This window comes from Petaurus breviceps, unplaced genomic scaffold (genome assembly GCF_028583685.1).
Source record: "Petaurus breviceps papuanus isolate PSGF00001 unplaced genomic scaffold, PetGlider_PUasm1.0 481, whole genome shotgun sequence".
Lineage (NCBI taxonomy): Eukaryota > Metazoa > Chordata > Mammalia > Diprotodontia > Petauridae > Petaurus > Petaurus breviceps.
The window spans coordinates 3,089-24,369 of NW_027186351.1; the positions used below are offsets into that span (position 1 = coordinate 3,089).

The following is a 21,281-nucleotide window of genomic DNA, read 5'->3' on the forward strand; positions in this document are numbered from 1 at the left end:
TGCCTTTTTGTTCTTCCCCTCCATTGTAACAGCTTTCCCTTGCCTCTTCTTTTTGAGATAATTTACCCCATTCTGTCTCTCCCCATCTCCTCCCATCATATTCCTCTCTCATCTCTCAATTTCACCTTTTAATTGTCATCCCTTCCTATTCAATTGGTCCTGTGCCCTCTGTCTATATATACATGTAAACTAAAATTCATTTTTAAATGTCTTTTTAGACATAATCTACTTCTCTCTGTAATTTCTTCTCTTTGTTGCAATTTCTTCCCCTCTAGGGTCAAGAAAATTTATTCTCCCTTATATGTTAGAGCTCTATAAAATACAGAAATGTCAAATTTGCTGGTCACATAGGACCCAAAAAACTTCTTGATGGGATGAATTTAATGACAATCAGATTAAAATATCATTGGGAAATGCTTAACAAAATAAATAAAAGTAATATTATTTTATGGGTTTCTAAATCAGCTAAAACTCAGTGGAAAGAACTCTGATCGTGGAGTCAGGAAGATCTGAGTTCAAATCCAGACTCAGACAATTGCTTATTTTTGTGACCCTGACCAAATCACCTCAATTCTATTTACCTCATTTTCCTATCTGTAAAATAGAGATAATAAGAGCTCCTACTTCCCATTTTTGTTGGAAGATCAAATGATATAATAATTGTAAAATGCTCAGCAGAGTACTTGGCACACAGTATGATATAAATGTTAGCTATTAGTATTAGCATTATTTGACACTGCTATTTTAAAGTACTCAAAGAAAACTATCATGTCCTTCCTATGTATTTTCTTTTTCAGGATAAAGATCCCCAGGCCCTTTAACTGATCCTCCCATGTCATAAACTCAAAGACCTTCACCATGCTAATTGCCTCCCTCTGGATACTGTCCAAGGGCAGCTAGGTGGTTAAATAGATAGAGTGCCATGCCTGGAGTTAGGAAGACTGATCTTTGTGAGTTAAAATCTGACTTTAGACATTTCTTAGATGTGTAACCTTAGGCAAGGCATTTCCCCTTGTTTACCTCAGTTTCCACATCTATAAAATGAGCTCGAGATACGACAAACCTCCCATATCTTTGGCAAGAAAATCTCAAATGAAGTGATGAATCAGACAAAACTAAAAAATGAGTGGATGATATCTGGATTCTGTCCAGTTTATCAAGGTCTGTTCTAAGTATGGCATGCTAAACGGAATGCACTATTCAAGGTGTGGTCTGATGAGGATCGACTACAGTGGCACAATCACCTCTTTCCATCTGATTACTGTGCCTCTCAATGTAGACTAAGATTATTATTATTATTATTTTTCTGTAGTAGCAAGCACCCTAACATATCCAGGATGGCCTACTAACACAGGTTTTTTGATATGCTTTGCTAAAGGCAAGACAACTTTTAAAGATATCAACAATTTTACTCTAATTACAGTTACATAGAAAATACAAGTAGAGCTCCTTTCCATCTCCAGGAACAGCCGTGAGAGCGGCCCCTGCCATGTCAGCCCACCTGCAGTGGATGGTCGTTTGGAACTGTTCCAGCTTCCTCATAAAGCTCAACAAGCAGACATACAGCAGAGCCCAACAACCTAAAGGCCCGGAACTCGTTCTGCTACAAAGGGCTGATCCACCTGGAGGCCAATGGTAAGGGCTTTGGGGTGGTGCTGAAGCGGCGGGAAGGTCACAGGAAGCCTGCCACTTCCTACGTCAGGACCACCATCAACAAAAATTACACTTAACAGCGTGCGGCACATCATCCGCAAGAATAAGTACCGGAAAGACCTCCCAATGGCCACTCTGCGCAGGGCCAGCACCATTCTTTAGAGCCAGGAGCCAGTGGTGCTGAAGAAGAAAGGGACTGCACCGCCTCCCCCTCCCCCGCCCGATGTGCCGCACGCTGTTAAGTGTAATTTTTATTGAAGGCGGGGGTAAGTTACGAAGAAGCTGCCATCCACTCCGCCCCCCCCCCCAAATACAAGCAGAGAAATTAGCACAGTTTCAACAGACCGTACTCCTAGGGTCTGAACAAAGTAATACTCACCTACATACGCCACTGGTTCAGGAGAGCACAAACTGCTGAGTAACTGGAGGGCTCTTAAAAATAGCTACTCAGAACCCCTTCAAAAGGTCCTTCTCATAAATGAATCCCCAAAGTAAAATATCAGCCTCCTAGTATATATAGTTCTCAACGAATAGGCTCAGAGCCAGAAGGAACCACAACCTTCCTGAAAGGTGTGAAAGCCTTTCTATAAGCAAGCCTCCCCTAAGCAAGCTTCCCCCTAGGCAAGTTCCTCCCCAGTGGGCTCTATGTGACACAGGATGTATCACAGCTGGGTCGGAGTTTAAAGCAGCAAGACATCCATGATTGAACACATTTGGTCACATAGGCCTATTAATATAGGGGGGAGATCTTCCTATTCCATCAACATTACACTTGGTTACCATATTGCACTGTTGATTTATGTTGAGCATTCAACTAAGACCACCAAATCATTTTCTAAAGAATATCTCTCTAATAATACTTCCTTCACTCTGTCCTTCTAATTATATAGATTTTTTACTCCATTTTTTGCTTTCTCTTCCTTATCTTTCATTTGAAAATACTTAAAATGTTTTTTCTTCTAATATTTCTTTACTCATTCAGAACTACATGTCCCTCCCCTAACAAAAAAGGAAAATATAATTTTAGTCCTTGTTTAAAAGCAAAACAAAAATTGCCTTTAATGTTTCCATAAGTACATAGACAGCTCTACCCATGAATAGATTTTAAAGATTCTGTAAACTTGTATTTAGGAAAACAAACAAAACATACCATGTCTTTATTTTCACTAACTTCTCAATGAAATTTAGAATTTCCTTTTAGTATTAAAAACGTTATTTGAGGGGGCGGTAGGTGGCGCAGTAAGTAAAGTGCTGGCCCCGGAGTCGGGAGGACCCAAGTTCGGTTCTGGCCTCAGACACTTAACAGTCACACTGAAAACTAGCCGTGTAACCTTGGGCAAGTTACTTAACCCCAATTGCCCTCCAAAAAGCAACAAACAAACAAACAAAAAATGTTATTGGAAGAAAGGGTCTATGGGCTTTATCTGAGTGCCTAAAGGGTCCAGGGCACAGAAAAAAATTTTTTACAAACCCTACACTAGCATGTAGATTTTTAATAAGATTGATGTTTCACCTTGATTCTGTCTCACACCCTTCATAACAAAGCCTATATTTATTTTCATCTTTCTCCCTTTAACACCTCTACAAGACCTAGGGCACCATCATACTTCATGCATATTTGTTGAATTGATATATTCCATGCCTAAGATGTTTTGTTGCCAAATTTAGTAAATGATTGTTGTTGGTGATGTTAGACACTATGGAAGAAGGGATAGACAGGAAGACCTCAGTTCTAGTCCTGCTTATGCCATCTACTGGCTGTGACTGTTTTAAGCCAGGGATGTCAAAGTTATATAGAAACCCTGGCCACTAATCTATACATAAGGATTTTCTGCTGATTGAATAAGACAGTTTTAAAAATATAATATTATCTATGTTTTATTGTGTTTTCACTTATTTAATTAATTGCTTTTCAATTACACTTTTATCTGGTTCTGGCATTGTTGGAGTTTTGGGGGGCCACATGAGGCCCTTATGCTGCTTTTTGAACTCTTCAGCTCTAGGTAATTCTCTATAAATATAAATTACAGAGAAGGTTCTAATTTGTAATGGTAAAGGGATTTTCCTCAGCCAAGAAGGTCCCTCAAAAAATGAAATCACAGGTCTAGTCCCTAATTGTAATTTGCTGCTACTGATTTTGCGTATGAACCACAAAGAAAAGAACCATCATCAATGGAGAAGAATAGAATACAGAAGCTTTCTTCTTTAAGACGGAAAAAAAGCTGAAAATAAAAGATTGCTTGCCATCTTTTTCAGACCCACACACATTCATACATATAGTATTTTATGCACTTTTCAGGAATTTCCAACTGCCTAAATTAGTTGAAAACATAACAGATATCTAAGATTCACTCGATGAATTTTCCAGGTCTAGCCTTGCAGAATCAATAGCTATTAAAAGGTTCTCTTGTGAGGACAAGTTCTTACTTCGTCAATTGAGTATTATTAAACCTAATTCTCTTTTCCCACATCTTTGCCATGTACCAGACTTTCTCTCAAATCAATTGGGGGTGATTACATTTAAACAGTTATCATCATATGAACTTTAAAAATATAATTGCTGTGATTATGTTTTAATTGTTCTGATAACACTTTAGTAGTTCTTATCATTATTACAGTATTTAACATTTAGAAGGTGCCAGAAATGATTTAGGTATTGCATATGATGTGGAAATAACCACAAATGTTTTCCTTCTCTAAGCTAAAAGTATGCATTAGGAAGGCTGAAGCTGACTCTACACGGTCAAACGCATCAACGGGAGATAAAATTATCTGGATAATTAAGGGTCCTTTAAAAATCCAACCTAGATCATTTAGGTAGAGATTAGCCAGCAAGCTGTAGTTGATTCATTTTGATTGCACAGAGTGGAAAAGGGAAGTAAAGTTAGAGTAAAGCAGGTTAAAGTGAGATTCAAAGTCATAAAGTTGGTCAAAATTATCTGTACTTCTCATCCATCTGATTTTTTTTTTGTTTTGAGGACAATATTCAAGAAACTTAAACTTGATTATAAAGAGAAGAAAAAATGGAAGGATTCTATTTCATGCCAGGTATATCTGATCTTTTATATAAAACATCATATAGGTGGTAGGGGTGAGGGTGCTGTTGCTGTTGCTACTACTACTAGCTAATTTATGATTACTGTGTGCTTAGGGCTTTATAATTATCTTGTTTGGTCCTCACAGCAAGCTGGGAAGGGGATGTAGGTGCTCCCTTTTACAGAGAAAGAAACTGAAGCAAACAGAGGTTAAATGTATTGCCCTTAGTTAAATAGTTAATAAGTGCCTGAAGCTGAATTTGAATTCAGGTCTTCCTATCTATAGGTCAGGCTTATTTTTTGTTCTCACAGTGTCATCCTAGCTACCTAAGGCAAGCAAGGTAGATAAGTGGTACAGTAGATAGAGTACTAGCCATACTCAGGAACACCTGAGTTTGAATTCAGCCTCAACATGCTGACTAGATATGTGACACTGAGAAAATCACTTAACTGTTCATCTTTTTTTTTTTATCTGTAAAATGGGGATAATAACCTACCTCAGTGTTACCATGAGAATTAAATGTATAAAACTCTATGTAAACCTTAAAGTATTATGCAAATGTTAGTTTTGATTATAATTTTAATCTTTATTACAGTTATGCTTATGATCTTTATCACAATATATTGATTTTTTGTCTTTTAGGTAAATGGAGCTGCTCAGAATTTTAACTGCTTCCTAAACAAATGAAAAGAACTTCATTGTGAGGTCTTAATGAAATTTCACATATTGCTTTCCTTACTTAATTTGAATTCCTTTTGGGAGAGTAGTTTTTGAAATCATGAACTAATGTGGGTTATGGAAATTTCTATGGGATATAGTACAATTCTTCTTCATTCTTATAGGTCTCTGATATTATACTCCCAGATAAAGCTGTGTGTACACAGAGTATTCAAAGATAATGTGATGCAGTGGAAAGAGAATAGCCTGTAGCATCATAGGATCTGGATTCTAATCCTGATTCTGGCTACATAGATGAAGCTAGGTAAGTAGTTTCACCTCCCTGGGCCTTAGTTTCCTCATCTATAAACTAAAAGGGTTGTACTAGGCAACCTTTAAGCTCCTTTCCCTCTCTAGAGTTTGCTATTATTGTTGAGTCATTTCAGTTGTGTCCAAGACTTTGTGACCCCAGTTAGGGTTTTCTTGACAAAAATACTGGAGTGGTTTGCCATTTCCAGTTCATTTTACAGAGTAAGAAAGAGATGCAAAGAGAGTTGACTTTCCTAGGGTTACACAGCTCGTAAGTGTCTGAGGCCAGATTCAAGGTCATAAAGAGGAGATTTTGACTCCAGGAACTCTATCCACTATGCCACCTAGCTGACCTTTCTTCAGATGCATGATTCTACAATCATGAATGAGATGTAGATATGGGGTTAGGGTGAAAAGTATGCCAAATTTGTCTCTCTCCTGCTCTGTAGAGCCCCCTTTTAGCACAAAATCAAGTTGTCAATGATGAAAAGGTTGCTGGATTTCTCTTGCAGTTTCCTCAATAGTCAACTCATTCTTTCTTTAGGGCATGCCTGCTTCAAAGAGAAGTGTTTGTTTGGAAATGGAGACAATGGTCTTTCCCTTTAGTACCCTCCTCTCAAAGAGATTATACTCACAGAGTCTCAGAGATGTAAGGGGCCTCAAATGCCCTTTAGTTTTACTTGTTCATCCCTGTTCCACAAGAGGCCATCTATAATACAGGCAGTAATAAAGCAATCCCCATGACTAGCAACAGGATTCAAGCTAATAGCAAGTGTTTTTGGTTTTTATTTTTCCCCCATAGGCATTGAGTCAATAATCAGCAAGTATTAAATGCTTAAAATGTGCTAAGAAATATTTGAAGTTCTGAGGATACAAAGAAAGATAAAAAAAAGTCACTCCTCAAAAGCTGATATTTTATTGGGGGAAACAACATATAAATAAGGTATATTCAAGATATATCCAGGATGGACGGAAGGTTATCTGAATTGTTGTTTGGGGTTGTGGTCAGACCTTCTGCATGAGGTACCACTTGAGCTGAGTCTTAATGGGCACAAGAAAAGATAAAGGGAGGAGGTAAAAGGACAGCACATTCCAGGCATAGGCAAATCCAGTGCAGAAACAAATGACAAATGATATACTTTTTTGACAAGAGCCCTCCTGGGTATGTGAGCTCAGAAAATAAATCCAACATTTGTGAGAAGATAAAGTTTATAGGTCTCAGATACAGAAAGGATACCTATTATCAATGTTTCCAGATTTATTAGAATTAATAATGAAATTACAATAACACTAAGACAGGTAGTATGCCACCATAGATATAGGGCAAGTCTTGGGGTTGGGAAGGCCTTGATTCAAATATCACCTTTGGAACATATTAGTTTCATGACCATTGTCAAGTCATAACAGTTTGTTGTCCAAAGAAATTCTCCTATTTGCCACATAGTAGTGGACCTTCTGTGTCACTACTGAGAGTAGCCACACTAGGAACAGCTATTTTTATGTAATCATTCACAGCTCCCCATACACCCCAAAAAGGGCCATATCCGTGTGGACATATGAAAGTGGTTGCCAAAATAAGCCGGGTATACTTTTAGTTGTAGGATAATAATGGAGAATTACTGAGATCATTTAGAGGCTAAGGAACTCTGCCTTTGAATCATAATGAGTGAAATCTCAGCAAGAAGAGCCGAATAGCTTCCTTAAGGTAGGAGGATAATTCAAGTGGCAATGACCACAGCCTTCTGCTTCGTACTTGCAGAGGTTTAGGCTGTAAATCTTGCTTAATGCCATCTGTGCTGAATCATTTATGAATTAATTCTATATTGTACAGTATTGGAATAAAGATGTTGCCCTCATATTTTAGAGCTCAGCCTTTTATTAGAGAAGGTAGGCTAAGGGCAGTACTTAAAATTGTGTCATATCTTCAATGTAAAAAGAAAGTATCTAAATAATTATGTGACTAGACAAAAGTTTTAGAAGATTTTTTCCAATTACAGAAATTCTTCATTTAATTAGTTACATAATTAGATTGATTATTCTTAATTGAAATCTGTTTGAATGGAATATAAATTGGGTACTCTTTGTAAATGATAGAATTTAGTTTCAGTGGTTTTTTGCTCCATGCCTCAAAGGGTGCTAAGAGGCTGCAGATGGGGAAGAATCAGAGACATTAATATGAAATGGGGCACCTATGTCATGCCAGGTCAACTCTCATAGAATAGATAACTTCCTAATTGGTATGACTGAAGGGTTGCAGGTTGGCCAGTCTGGAAAATAAAATGCATTTTCTATATCACCTTCCTGACAGATTTAAAATTTCTACTGTGATCACTCCCTTCAATTCAGTGATTAAAAATCCCTATTAAATTTAAATGTATTGTGGCAGCTAGGTGGTGCTGTGAATAGAGCACCAGCTCAAGTAAGGAGTACCTGAGTTCAAATACAGACTCAGACAATTGACACACTTACTAGCTATGTGACTTTGGGCAAGTCACTTAATCCCAATTGCCTTGCCTTCCTCCACCAAAAAAAAAAAAATAAAGGTGTTACCTGGGAAGTTGGAGAGAGTAAGATATTTGTAATTAGGTCATAGATTTAGATTGGAAAGGAACCATCATATCCCACAGTCTCATTTTGCTGATGAGAAACTGTGATTCAAAAAGATTAAGTGATTTACCCTAAGGTCACATAGTCAGTCACATAAATATTTGAAATGGGTTTTGAACTCGGATCTTCTTTATTACAAGTACAATTTGCTTATTCTACTGCATAAAACCTGACTGGTCAGGTTATACTAAGGGCAAATTAAGTAACAAATAATCTTTAACTATTTTTGACTACTAATATCTAAGTTCCTGTTAGCTCTCAGTTTATAAATCAATTTATCTAGCTGTAGTCCCAAGGGGTTTGAGAGTAAGGCAAGTAGTTTGTAATGGAGAAACAGCTTTACCTATGTTTCATTTTTGCACAACCCAAAATTCTTTCTTTATATTTCCTCCCCCTCCCCTAAGCAAAAGCTTGAAACAAGGGAGAGCATCTAGAAGAAATACAGTAGGCACAGGAGGTGAGTGTGCCCTAGCCAGTTAAAGGAAGAAGGTGGCCCTGGTGCATAAAGAGAACTCATGATTATGAAAATAAAATTTATAAATGTGAAGAAACTTTTCTTTTTTGTTATGTCCCTTCTCACAAAAACTGTGCCAAGGTCTTTTTGCCAAGAACGAAGTTAAGTCAAGGACCATTAATTCAGAGCTTAATAAATAACAGGCACTGTGACAAGTGCTGGGATTATACACAAGAATATGGTCCCTCACCTTAAGGAGCTCACAATCTGATGGAAGAGACAATATGAAAACAAGTACACAAATACAAGATATATACTATGTAAATAGAGATTAATTTCAAAGGAAAGGAACTAGCAACAAGGTGAATAGAGACAGAACTCCTATAAAAATGAGATTTGAGCTGAGATTTATAGGAAGTGAGAGCAGCCATGAAATGGAGCCAGGAGGGAGAGCATTCCAAGAATAGTAGGGACAACCATTCGAAAGAAATGGAGTTAGGAGATGGAGTGTGTGTATACAAGCAAGGAGACCAGTGTGTTGCAACACATGAATTGGATGAACAAAGGAGCTCAGAAACCCAGAGGGCAGAATATTCAATACTTGATGGATAATAACTATCCCACACCATATAAAAGAATATCTGAAAAATCTGATCTCCTACCTTTGACCTTTATCACAAATCTTGTTTTTCACTGGCAGATCATTGTGTCCAGTCATCAATTTGAGCTCCATTAATCACTAGAAGATAACTATGGAGGACCAAAATTTTGTAGAATAAGGGTGATGTAATTATGATAAGGTTTAAATAAAATCATTACATAAAGGGATGTGGGAATAAAAATAGTATGCTTAATATGAAGTCAGCCAATCCTGATTTAGACATGGTAGGGAATTTACTGACCATAGGCAATTCCTCCTTTACACTTTCATATTAAATTTCTACTTCTATAGAAATGGCTACAACTTCTAGCAATAATAAACTAGTTGAAAATTGAACTTTCAAAAATAATTAGGAAAATATTTATGGCAATTGTCACTTTGGATGAGAAAACAAATTTCTAGCACTGAAGATAAAGTTATGATATTAAGAAAAACATTACAGGAAAAAATTTAAAAGTTTTATCTTCATTTCCTTTATTTCAAACAAAGAGATATCTCTATAAAATACTATTTTGTTAAAATATTCATTGAAATGGAAACTTTTAATGTTAGCTTTAAAATATAGATCCAGAAACAGTCAGTTCACATTTACTAAGCACCCACTGTGTGTGAATAATAGAAGCAAGAAACTTACAAAAGATGATCCTAACTCATAAAAATGCAGACAGTCTTATAGGAGATACAGGACAAATATACATGAAAAAGTGTTAAAAGACAAGGAAAATATACAAAAAAGTACCAAATTACACAACGGCATGTAACTATGCACATAAATTCTGATGAGAAAACTCATGTGACTGGAATAATTGGAGCCAAGTGTGATTAGCTAGAGAAAGTTTTGTGTTTGTCTATTATTAGCTGGAGTTTGAAAGTGAGCAGGAATGTAGCAAAGAAGAAGACATGCAGGAAGAGTATTTTGGATGAGAAGAGCGTGAACAGTTCATCAGAGGGGAGAACAAGAACATTGAGAATGAGGGACAGAAAGTCAAGTTTTCCTTACAAGAACAGAAGGTAATTTTGAATCAATGTAAGTGTATGTGAAGGTCAAATAGACAAAGGCATAGTCAGGTTTCATGACTGGACCATGGCAATATAATAAAAGTGGCAATGCTACTAAAGCCAATTTACAGGATTAATGTAATACCAAACAAATTTTTGAATGAGTACCTTATAGAAATTACTAAAATTCATTAAGAAATATGAAAGATCTATGCTATCAAGGGAAATAATAAAAAGAAGGGATGAAGAGGGAATAGTACTTCCAGATCTCAAACTATATTATAAAGCAACAGTCATCAAAACCATCTGGTATTTGTTTAAAAAAAATAGAAAGGTGAATCAATGTAAGAGATTTAAATAAGGGACAGTCCCAAATACTAGAACTCAATAATCCAATGTTCAATAAACTAGAAAACATAAATTACTTAGGACAGTTTTCTCTATTTGATAAAAACTGATGGGAAAATTTGAAAGCAATTTGACAGAAATTAGGCTTACACTACATTTCACAATACATTCTAAATGGACACATGTAAAGATTAGAAAGAAAGAAAACTGGGGAAAATCTTTTATAGTAAATTTCTTTGATAATGACCTTAATTTTCAAATATATAGAGAACTGAGTCATCCCCCAATTTAATAAATGGCCAAAGCATATGAACAAGAAGTTGTCAGATGAAGAAATCAATACTACATATTGTCATGTGAAAAAATGCTCTATATTACTATTGCTTGGAGAAAAGTAAATTAAAAGAACTCTGAAGCAACCCCTCAAACCTATAAGGTCAGCTAATATGAAAGAAAAGAAAAATGACAAATGTCAGGGGAATACAGAAAACTGCACACTAATGTATTGTTGATGGAGTTGCAAACTGATCCAACCATTCTGAGGAACAATTGGGAACAATGCCCCAAAGTTTATAAAACCATGGAAACCATTTAACCCAGCAATGTTAGTACTAGGTCTGTATTCCCAAGAGATTAAAAAAGAAGAAGATAAGAACCTATATGCATAAAAATATTTATATCACATCCTTTAGAGGTGGCAAAGAATCAAAAATTGAAGAGTTACCATCAATGAGAGAATTGCTTGAAAATTGTGGTAAAAGATTGTGATGCAATACTATTGTTGTTATAAGAAATCAGGATCAGGATGCTCTCAGAAAAACTCAAAGAACTGATGCAAAGGAAAATTAGCAGAATTAGGATAATAGTTTACATAGAAAGAGCAATATTTTATGATGATCAACTGTGAATTACAGTTATTTTCAGCAATGCAAAGATTTAAGACAATTCCAAAAGTTTCAGAATAAAAAAAAAATCCTATCTACCTCTAGAGAAAGTACTGATAGATTAAGAATGCAGATAGAAGCATATTTTTTTCTTTATTTTCAATGTGTTTTTTTCTTGTCTGTATTTTCTTTCACAACATGAATGATATAGAAATGTTTTGCATGCCTGGACTTGTATGATATAATAAGAAACAAATACAATCTTAATATTAGATATTATGGCATAAAAAGGAAAATAAGAGAAATAGGTCATAGACTTCTCTCATCTATGGATAGGTAATGTCTTATTTAGTTAATAAGAGGACAATTGGTTAGAGACAATTATAAAATATAAAATAGATAGCTTTTTTTTACATGAGCCTGAAAGGCTTATGAAACAACAAAATTGATGTATTGATAAGAAGGAAACCAGCCAAATGGGTTAGGAAGATTATTTACTCTTCAAAAATAAATATTACAATAAATCTAGTAAATGAATTTGAATTTATACTAGTAAATAATTCTTACAAATCAAAAGCAATGGTTCCAGGTTTTTCACATGGGCACGTGCATGTTTGTGTGTGTGTCTCTTTGTCATAAATATTTCTAATACAAATCTAAAATTTAAAATAAATAAATAACAATAATTAATGGAAAATATTCTCCAATATATAAATTGCAAAGAACATGAAGAGATTTGAAATGCAGCTTAGAGTGGAAGGCAAAAGTTGAAATACAAAGCAGATATTTATGAACTTCGTGACCGTGATTCAGTCACTTCAGTTTTCTTGCACTATCATTATATTTGTACAATGAATACTAATATAGAGTCTATTTCACAGGGTTTTTATTGGGATCAAATGACACAATATAAACCAAAAGCCTTATATACCCTAAAATGTTGTACAAATGCTATTATAGTTCTAAAAAGAAGCCTATATTTTCATTAATTGCTAAAAATTGTCAAAATTCTCAAATAGTAAATAATCAAATTAAAGTAAATATACAATGCCACATTACAACCAATATATGCAGGTAGTTCTAAATTATGAAGTGAAATATTTTAATATCAATACTACTAAAATACTGGTAGAATAGGTAATTGGTGCATTTTTTTTTAAATGACACTCTATAATGACACTCAAAAAACCTGTAAAAGTAACAATAGTCTTTGACACATTGATCTAACTACTGGATAATTCTGTAATTTTCCAAATAGCAGATGATATGGTGAATATTACAAATTTAACATTTATATTATAGTACCATGTTTAGCTAGTTTTATGATCTCCCTGAAGGGAAAAAAATTCCCAAATCTTCTGCCAATAGCATTCGGAAATATTATCAAAATGAAGAAAACATATCTCTCTGTAAGATAATATACATAAAACCTTTTCTTGAAATAGTAAGGCACAAAACAACCCATTCATCCAATGATCGGTAAGTGATTGAACAGTTTATGGCAAATGAATAAAATAGAATGATATTTCACCAGGAAAATGATAAAATCAAAAATTACCAGCAGGGAAGATGTAGATAGAGAGATATAGAATAAAGAAATAAGAATTTTAAAAATATGTAAATCAATGTAACCAATAATAATAATTACAACAGCAACTGATTCTCAGAGAAAATGAAAAACAATTAAAGGAAGTACATCTATCTTAATTTTTTTATTGAATTTAGTAGCTTTCTGGAGGCAAATTTTACACTAAGAGCTAAAATGTGTTTGATTCTGATATATACTAAGAGATTCTCTAATTTAAATTAATTGTAAAATAGTAACTATTATGAAGCCTCCAATATAGAACTGTTTTTTTTCTTTTTTTTTTTTTGGAGGGGGAAGGTAGGGAAATTGGAGTTAAGTGACTTTCCCAAGGTCACACAGCTAAGTCTTGAGTGTGTGTTAAGTCTGAGGTCATATTTGAATTCAGGTCCTCCTGATTCCAGGTCTGGTTCTCTATATGCCACCTAGCCACCCCGCATTATAGAACTCTTAACCAAATAAGTATAGAAATGTTTTTGTGTAGTTATAAACTGAAGATCTGGGTTCAAATGGACTAGATTAAATTGTGAATATCTCTTTAAAATAATAGCTCACTTGGACCTGACCTGGCTCTTACTTGTGAATATCATTATTTGGTTCATATTATTTTAAGGATAAAGATTCAGACTAATGTGGAAACAGATATAGGTTTTCTTTAAGCTTAGAAAAAGCTAAAGATTTCTCCTACTCAAGCCTATAAACCCTCAAGACAGTCACCCTTATCTTGTGAATTTCACTTCTCTAGGGTACTAAACAGTATTTCATGGATAAAATACTATTCTAGATGAATATATATAAAGTGAAAGAACTTGGGATTCCAAGAGAGTCAATCAGTACTGCCCCCTATTGAAATTTATCTTCCCTATTCATGTATAGTTCTCTTTTCTTCATATACTTCCCTGAGGTTGATTCTCTTACCCGTACACAAAAAAAAAAAAAAAATGAGGGAAAGGATTCAGGTTTTTTAGAGATTCAATGGCCTTCTGTTGAACCTGCATATAATATTTTCTGTTACTATCTTATTAAAGTTAATATTTATATCTTTCATAAGAAAGTTTTACAAAAGAATTTAAAAGAGGTCTACTGTGTGCTAGAAACATTAGAATTGCTGTAAAAGAATTTGATGATAAACAACCTATTCCTATACATAGCCATACACCAGATGGCATACTGAACATTTCATAGTTAACATTTATGTTATCATAGTGAGTTCAGCTCATCCTAAGATCTCACTGATAGCAAAAGAAAATTCCCAAACCTGCCTGCAATAGATAAATATTGAGTTAAGGAAAACTCCAACTTTCTGTGCCTTACTATTGTTTGTGCTTCCTGCAGTTTGTATATTTTCTAGTCACAGCAGGCAAAATTTAAAGTAGGGCATCAGCCTCAGTTGCTTGACTTTGTTTACCCTGGAGGAACACAGAGTATTAACAAAGCTATTTGAAGATTCCTTGCAGATTCTATACACAGTTGTTCTCTACCATGACCACCTATAAAAAAGGAGGCATGATTGAATTACATGATTTAATACAAAGATCAACTGTGTAAGTGGATCTTCATCCTTAACCCTTATGGAGATTCAACATGTAAAAGAAACAAACAGTTTGGACATCTGCTACTTACAGTCTTTGCTAATGTGCCAAAGAGAATACTTGGGATTACTTTTAAGTGATAAATAAAATACACAGGATGGCAGAAGACACTGATAATACTTAAATGCAGCACCGGTTTGATGACATGAATTACCCTACAGATGGTTTCCATCCAGCAAGTCTCTTATGTTTATCATGCTGCAGGTGGTAGGCTAGAATAGTGAGTAAGATGGGAAGGAAGGGAAGGGGGAGGAAGAAGGGGAAAGATTAGAACTCTAGAGCACTGTCTCCCTGAGAACTCTGGCTAACTCAATATATTTGTTCCTTATCAGTACTGCCATCTAGAGTGATGGGAAAATAATGTTTGTTAAACAAAGTAAGTGAAATATTCTTTTCTCTGATTTCCAATGTTTGGGACTCAAAATAAAACCTTCATTGTTCATATTGACAACTAAGCTTACCTTAGGTAGACAATCAATAAGCATTTATTTAGAAAGAAGGCTAGAGAAACACTGAGATAAAATACTAGATTTTAAATAACTCTCATCTGTCTTTGGTAGAAATCTTATTTTTCTGCATATTACCTTTTTTTAAAATGCTTATTTAGTTAACATGAAGATAAAGATGAGATAAATTAAAATTGGTTAAGTTTCAGTACAGAAAGATAATATATGTTCCAAACATAGTGCTATTGAAATTAATCTGGATTTTCATACTCATGGCTTAAAGTCATTTTCCAGTGTCCACCCAAGGGTAAAGGAAGACAGTTCTGACAGCAGTGTTAAGAGTTCACCAGAGTTGGACATAGTACTAGCTACAGTCTGGTCTGTAAGAAAAAGATAATAATAGGCCAAGTGTATGAGAAAAAAAAATCTGAATGTTAAAAATTAAACTAAGGGTATGAATATTGAAAAGAAAGCAGATGTTAACTAGGGAGGATCAAGATTTTTAATAAAATTGATGTAGCATACAAAAATAAGTGTTCTAAATTTTTAATCTAGATGTGGAAATTTTTGTCAGGTACTTTTTACCCAAATGAGGACTCTCTCAAAGGAATTTGGTTCCTTAAGAACAGAAATTATTTCACTTTTTCATGGAGAGTGCCTAATAAGTCAAATAAATAAGCATTTGGGTGGCAAAAGGGATAGAGTGTGGGACTTAGAGTTAAGTTAGAGAAACATGAGTTCAAATCCTAATTCAGACATGGACCTAGCTTCATGATCATAGAAAAGTCACCTATCCTTCCTGTGCCAAAATTCCATCATCTGTAAATTGCAGATACTTCCAATCTTATAGAATAATGAAAATCAATGAGTTAACATTTTTAAAGCACTATATAAATGGTTGTAATTATTATAATTATGATTGTTATTATAATTATTTTGTTCTAATTTGTTAAGCCTTGCTATGTGCCTGGACTTATAAATACTTAAGAAATGATTGTCAAATTAAATGTTGTTCAGTAATTTCAATCATGTCCAATTCTTTATGGTCCTATATAGGGTTTTCTTGGCAAAGATAGTGGAGTGGTTTGCCATTTCCTTTTCTAGTTCATTTTACAGAGGATAAAACTGAGGCAAACAGGGTCAAGTGACTTGCCCAGGCTATCACAAAGAATAAGCATCAGAAGCCAGATTTGAACTCATGAAAATGAATCTTTCTGACTCTAGCCCCAACACCCATTGTACCATTTAAATTCTCCATTAGCATCTGAAATAGGCATAGATTATTGTATTATGTGATAAGGAGATTTACAGATTACATAAAATTAAAAGGAATAGCTAGCATTCTGAATGATAGAATTTCCTCCCCACAAAACAAAACAAAAGAAATTCACAGGTTAGATTGGACTAACTCAAGTGAGAGGTTATTTATTTATTTGTCTGTCTGTCTGTCTGTCTATCTATCTATCTATCTATCTGCTTTTTGGAGAGGGGAATGCAGGGCAATTGGGATTAAGAGACTTGCCCAAGGTCACACAGCTAGTAAGTGTTATGAGTCTGAGGTCACATTTTAACTCAGGTCCTCCTGATTCTAAGGCTGGTGGTGCTCTATTCACTGCATCACCTAGCCGCCCCAGTAAGATGTAATTTAATAGAAAAAATGGAAAATTAGACATATAGATTCATTCCACATTTTCAAGGTGATGGACTTGGTTAGATAGCAGTTCATTTAAAAAGATTCTATGGTTTTAATGGACTGCATGTTAAACATGAGTCACTCCTGTAATATGTCAATAAAAGAGCCTAATATGATCTTAGGCTGCATTGAAAGGCATATCTTTGATGAATAACTAGATGGATCTTGTCCTAGTACATCTATGTTCAGATAATTGTGTTCAGTCTTTGACAGAACAATTTAGGAAGAATAATAACAGGTAGCTAGGTGATGCAGTGGATAGGGTGTAGGGCCTGGGGTCAGAAAAACTGAGTTCAGATCCCTCCTCAAACAACTGCTAGCTATGTGACCCTAAGCAAATCACTAATTTTTTTTGTCTGCTTCTATTTTCCAATCTGTAATATAGTAGCAATTGCAAATATTTAAATTTTATTTAAGTATATTTTTTTAATTTAAAGTATTTAAAGTTTAAAAAGTGATTTATAGGGGGTGGAGTCAAAATGGTGGATTATAAAGTCAGGGACTCAGCTGACCTTTCCCAAATTCCATTCCAAATAACTTTAAAATAACTCCTCAATTGGAGTTATGAATTGATTAAACTATCATATAGAGCGATTTGGAACTATGCCCAAAGGGCTATAAAACCATTCATACCCTTTGACTTAGCAACACCACTACTAGGTCTGTTTCCCAAAAGATATTAAAAAAAGGGAAAGGACCCATTTGTACAAAAATATTTACAGCAGTTCTTTTCTGGCAGTAAAGAATTAGAAATTGAAAGGATACGCATAAATTGGGGAATGATTGGATAAGTTATGACATGTAATTATGATGGAATAGTATTTTAATATAAGAAACGATGAGTAGGATGGTCTCAGAAAAACCTAGAAAGACTTACATGGGTTGATACAAAGAGAAATGTGCTGGGTATAAAGTAAGAGCAATACTGTAAGATGCTCAGAAGTGAATGATATCTCTATTTTCAGCAATACAAAATTCCATGACACCTATTAGGATGAAAAATGCTATCTTTCACCAGAGAAAGATCTGACGGTGTCTGAATACAGACTAGAGCAACATTAAAATAAGATAAACTCCTCAAAATAAATTTTGGATCAGAGGAACCCAGAAAAGGACAGAGTGAAACAATTTTTCCAGCACAAGACAACTTAAATGGTTGGAAGGAAAACCTGTTTCACTGGGTTATGAATATAGCTAGTCCAATGCAGGTCATGACAGTACGTGCCAGCAGCAGTCACTGGAGGTGACTGAATTGGCAGCATTGGCTTCTGAGCTCAGAGTGTCAATGGATCAGAAAATGGTTCAGAAGGAGTTTACATGGTTCCCTTTGCTTTGTTTACTTCCCTTTGTAGCAGTAGGATTCTGTTGCATTGCTCATATGTGGTTCCAGGTCAAAGTGCCTGGACTGCATAAGTCCCTGGGCTAAGTGGAGCACTAGCAGGGTCATGGATCCTGGTCACAATTCCAGAATGAAAATGAGTGCTTGTGATCACTCAGAGACCAGAGCACAGGTTAGGTAGAGACTTTCCTTAGGCTATACCATGTTAGAAGAGCCAGAAGCTTATACGTCCCAGAACTATTTGTGAAAACAACAGCATGAAAATCTTGAACCTTCTGACAGTGCTGCTCCACCCTAGGAGCAAAGCCAAGTTTTAATATAAAGTTGAAAGTCCAGAAACAGACAAGAAAAATGAGTGAATAACAACAACAAAAGAATCTGACCATAGAAAGTTACTATGTGACAGGGAAGATCAAAATAATCTCAGAAAAAGACAACAGAGTCAAAACAGCTACATTCAAAACCTCCAAGAAAAATATGATTTGATACTAAATCCAAAAAGAAAAGAATTCTTGCATAAGCTAAAAAAGAATTAAAAAAAACAAAGAAGAGACATTGAATGAAAATTAAGAAAACTAAGTGAAAATAATGCAAGAAAATCATAAAAAAATAGTCAATGGTTTGGTTTAAAAAGGCATAAAACTACTGAAGGAAATACCTTAAAAAACAGAAAAGGGAAAATTCTAAAAGAGGCAAAATAATTCACTAAAGAGAATAACTCTTTGAAAAGCAGAATTAGCCAAACAGAAAAAGAGGTTAAAAATCACAGAAGAAAGAACTTCTTAAAAATAAAATTAGTAAAATAGAAAGAGAGGCACAGATGCTCACCAAAGAAAACAATTCCTTAAAAATTAAAACAGGGCAAGTGGAAGCTAATGATTCCATAAGATATCAAGAAATGATAAAAAATATCAAAAGAATTTTTTAAAAAATAGAAGAAAATGTGAAATATCTCATTGGGAAGTTACTGACCTAGAAAACAGATCCAGGAGAGGTGATTTAAAAACTATTGGATTACTCAAAATTTATGATTAAAAAAAGAAACCTGTACATCATCTTTCAAGAAATTACCAATGAAAACTGCCCTGATACCCCTGAAGTAGAAGGTTAAATAGAAATGGAAAGAATTCCCTTATGACCTGAAAGAAATCTCAAAATTAAAACTCTCAGGAATATTATACCCAAATTCCAAAGCTGCCAGGTTCAAGGAGAAAATAATCTAAGCAGCCAGAAAGAAGCAGTTCAGATATTGTGGAAACATAGTCAGAATAACACAAGATGTAACAGCTTCTACACTAAAGGATAAAAAGGCTTGGAATGACATATTCCAAAGGGCAAAGGAGTTTGAATTATAACCAAGAATCATTTACCCAGAAAAATTTAGTATAATCCTTCAGGGGAAAAATATATAATTAATGGAAGATAGAACTTTCCTGCATTCCTTATGAAAATACAAGAAATTAGTAGAAAAATTGACCTTCAAATCCAAGATGGTGTGATAGTAATGGAATATAGAGATCCCCCTGTATTGGCTTGGTTTTCAAACTGATTGTGTTAAAACCCAGAGTTTGTTAATCCCACCTGTGGGATGGACTTGTTGATGTGAAAAGAAAGTCCTGAATTGGGAGGAGCTGGTGATGTAGATTTGGAGAGACACAAGAGAGAGAGGCAGAAGAACTTTTTGGAAGCACCCTTGTGGAGGCAGAGAGAGACTGAGAGGATTGCTGAGCGCCACTTTGAATTGCCCTGGACTATTGAGACCTGCCCCCGGAACTGCCAAGGACTGAGGAGACATGGCTGTTTTGCTGGTACTTTGTCTGTTTTGATGTTGTTTTGCCAGGTTTGTCCTCTGGTGAAAGACAGTCCTGTTGTTGAAGAAGTCCTGGAACCTGGCTGTTGGTTAAGAGCTACTGAGGCTGTCCTGCAGACCAAGAGTGAATACTGTCCACTGATGAAGGACAGTGCTGTTGTTGCAGGAGTCTGGGAACCTTTCTGTTGGTTCAGAAGCCCTGAAGAAGGATTTTCTTGTTGTATGTTTACAGAAATCCTAGGAGAGGGTTTTGCTAATGTTTTCAGGGGTCCTAGGACTGTTCTGCAGACAGAGGATGAATTAATGAAGAGACTGACAATGTATCTTGTGTCCTTGCTAAGCTTTGTCTCCCCAGGAAGAAAGATTGCTGAGAACTTGCCTCATGTGTCAAGATGAAGAAAAGACCTCCATTTGGGTATTAAGTGCTGTGCTTAAACTTGTTGTAACTTTGGGGTAGATTCAATTGTGATCCAGGGGTGGGGAACTTTTGACCTTTTTGTGTTCTATGACTGAACAAATGAATGTACTTTACTTACGATTGGAAACTAATCTAGATTTGAGAAGAGAGGCTTTGTGATGGACTAAATGAAGGTACAGCCTAGGGGTGGAGTAGTATTTAGAACAGGGACTTTGTAATTGATTGAATGAATGGAAGGTCCTGGGGTGGGGTAGTACTTGGAGATTATTTAATCACACAGTAAATGCTGTATTTTGAATGATGTCATATTTTGACCTTCTCTGTTCTTAATTTGTCATTGAATAAAATGGAGAGCACCTATGCTGGTATTGTGAACCTTGGGAAGTTGCCTTTGCTTGGCATTACATTACAGATGCTAGGCAAGCATAGAAAGGTTAACAGGAAAAAGAAGAAATTATAAAAGATTCAATAAAGTTAAACTATTTGTATCCTTACTTAGGAAGATGATATATACATATATAACTCCTAAGAACTTTATCAATATTTGGGTACATAGAAGAAATATACATAGAGAACGGGTTAAGTTTACTGTGATGGCTTGATATCTAAAATATAATAATTAAATGGTGAGAAACTAGGATGTACTTGGAGAAGAGAGAATGGAGAGGCAGAATGAGGTATATTATCTCATATACAAGAGGCATTAATGAGCTTTTACAGTGTAGGGGAAGATAGAGAGATGGAACACAGTGCTTGAACCTTATTCTTACTGGAATTGACTTAAAAAAAA

General features: G+C 35.1%; 1 pseudogene; it reads left to right on the forward strand.

The window, feature by feature from the left end:
• The first annotated feature begins 1,204 nt into the window (after nt 1–1,204).
• Nucleotides 1,205–1,911, forward strand: LOC138172005 (large ribosomal subunit protein eL28 pseudogene; annotated as a pseudogene).
• Nucleotides 1,912–21,281: the final 19,370 nt, after the last annotated feature.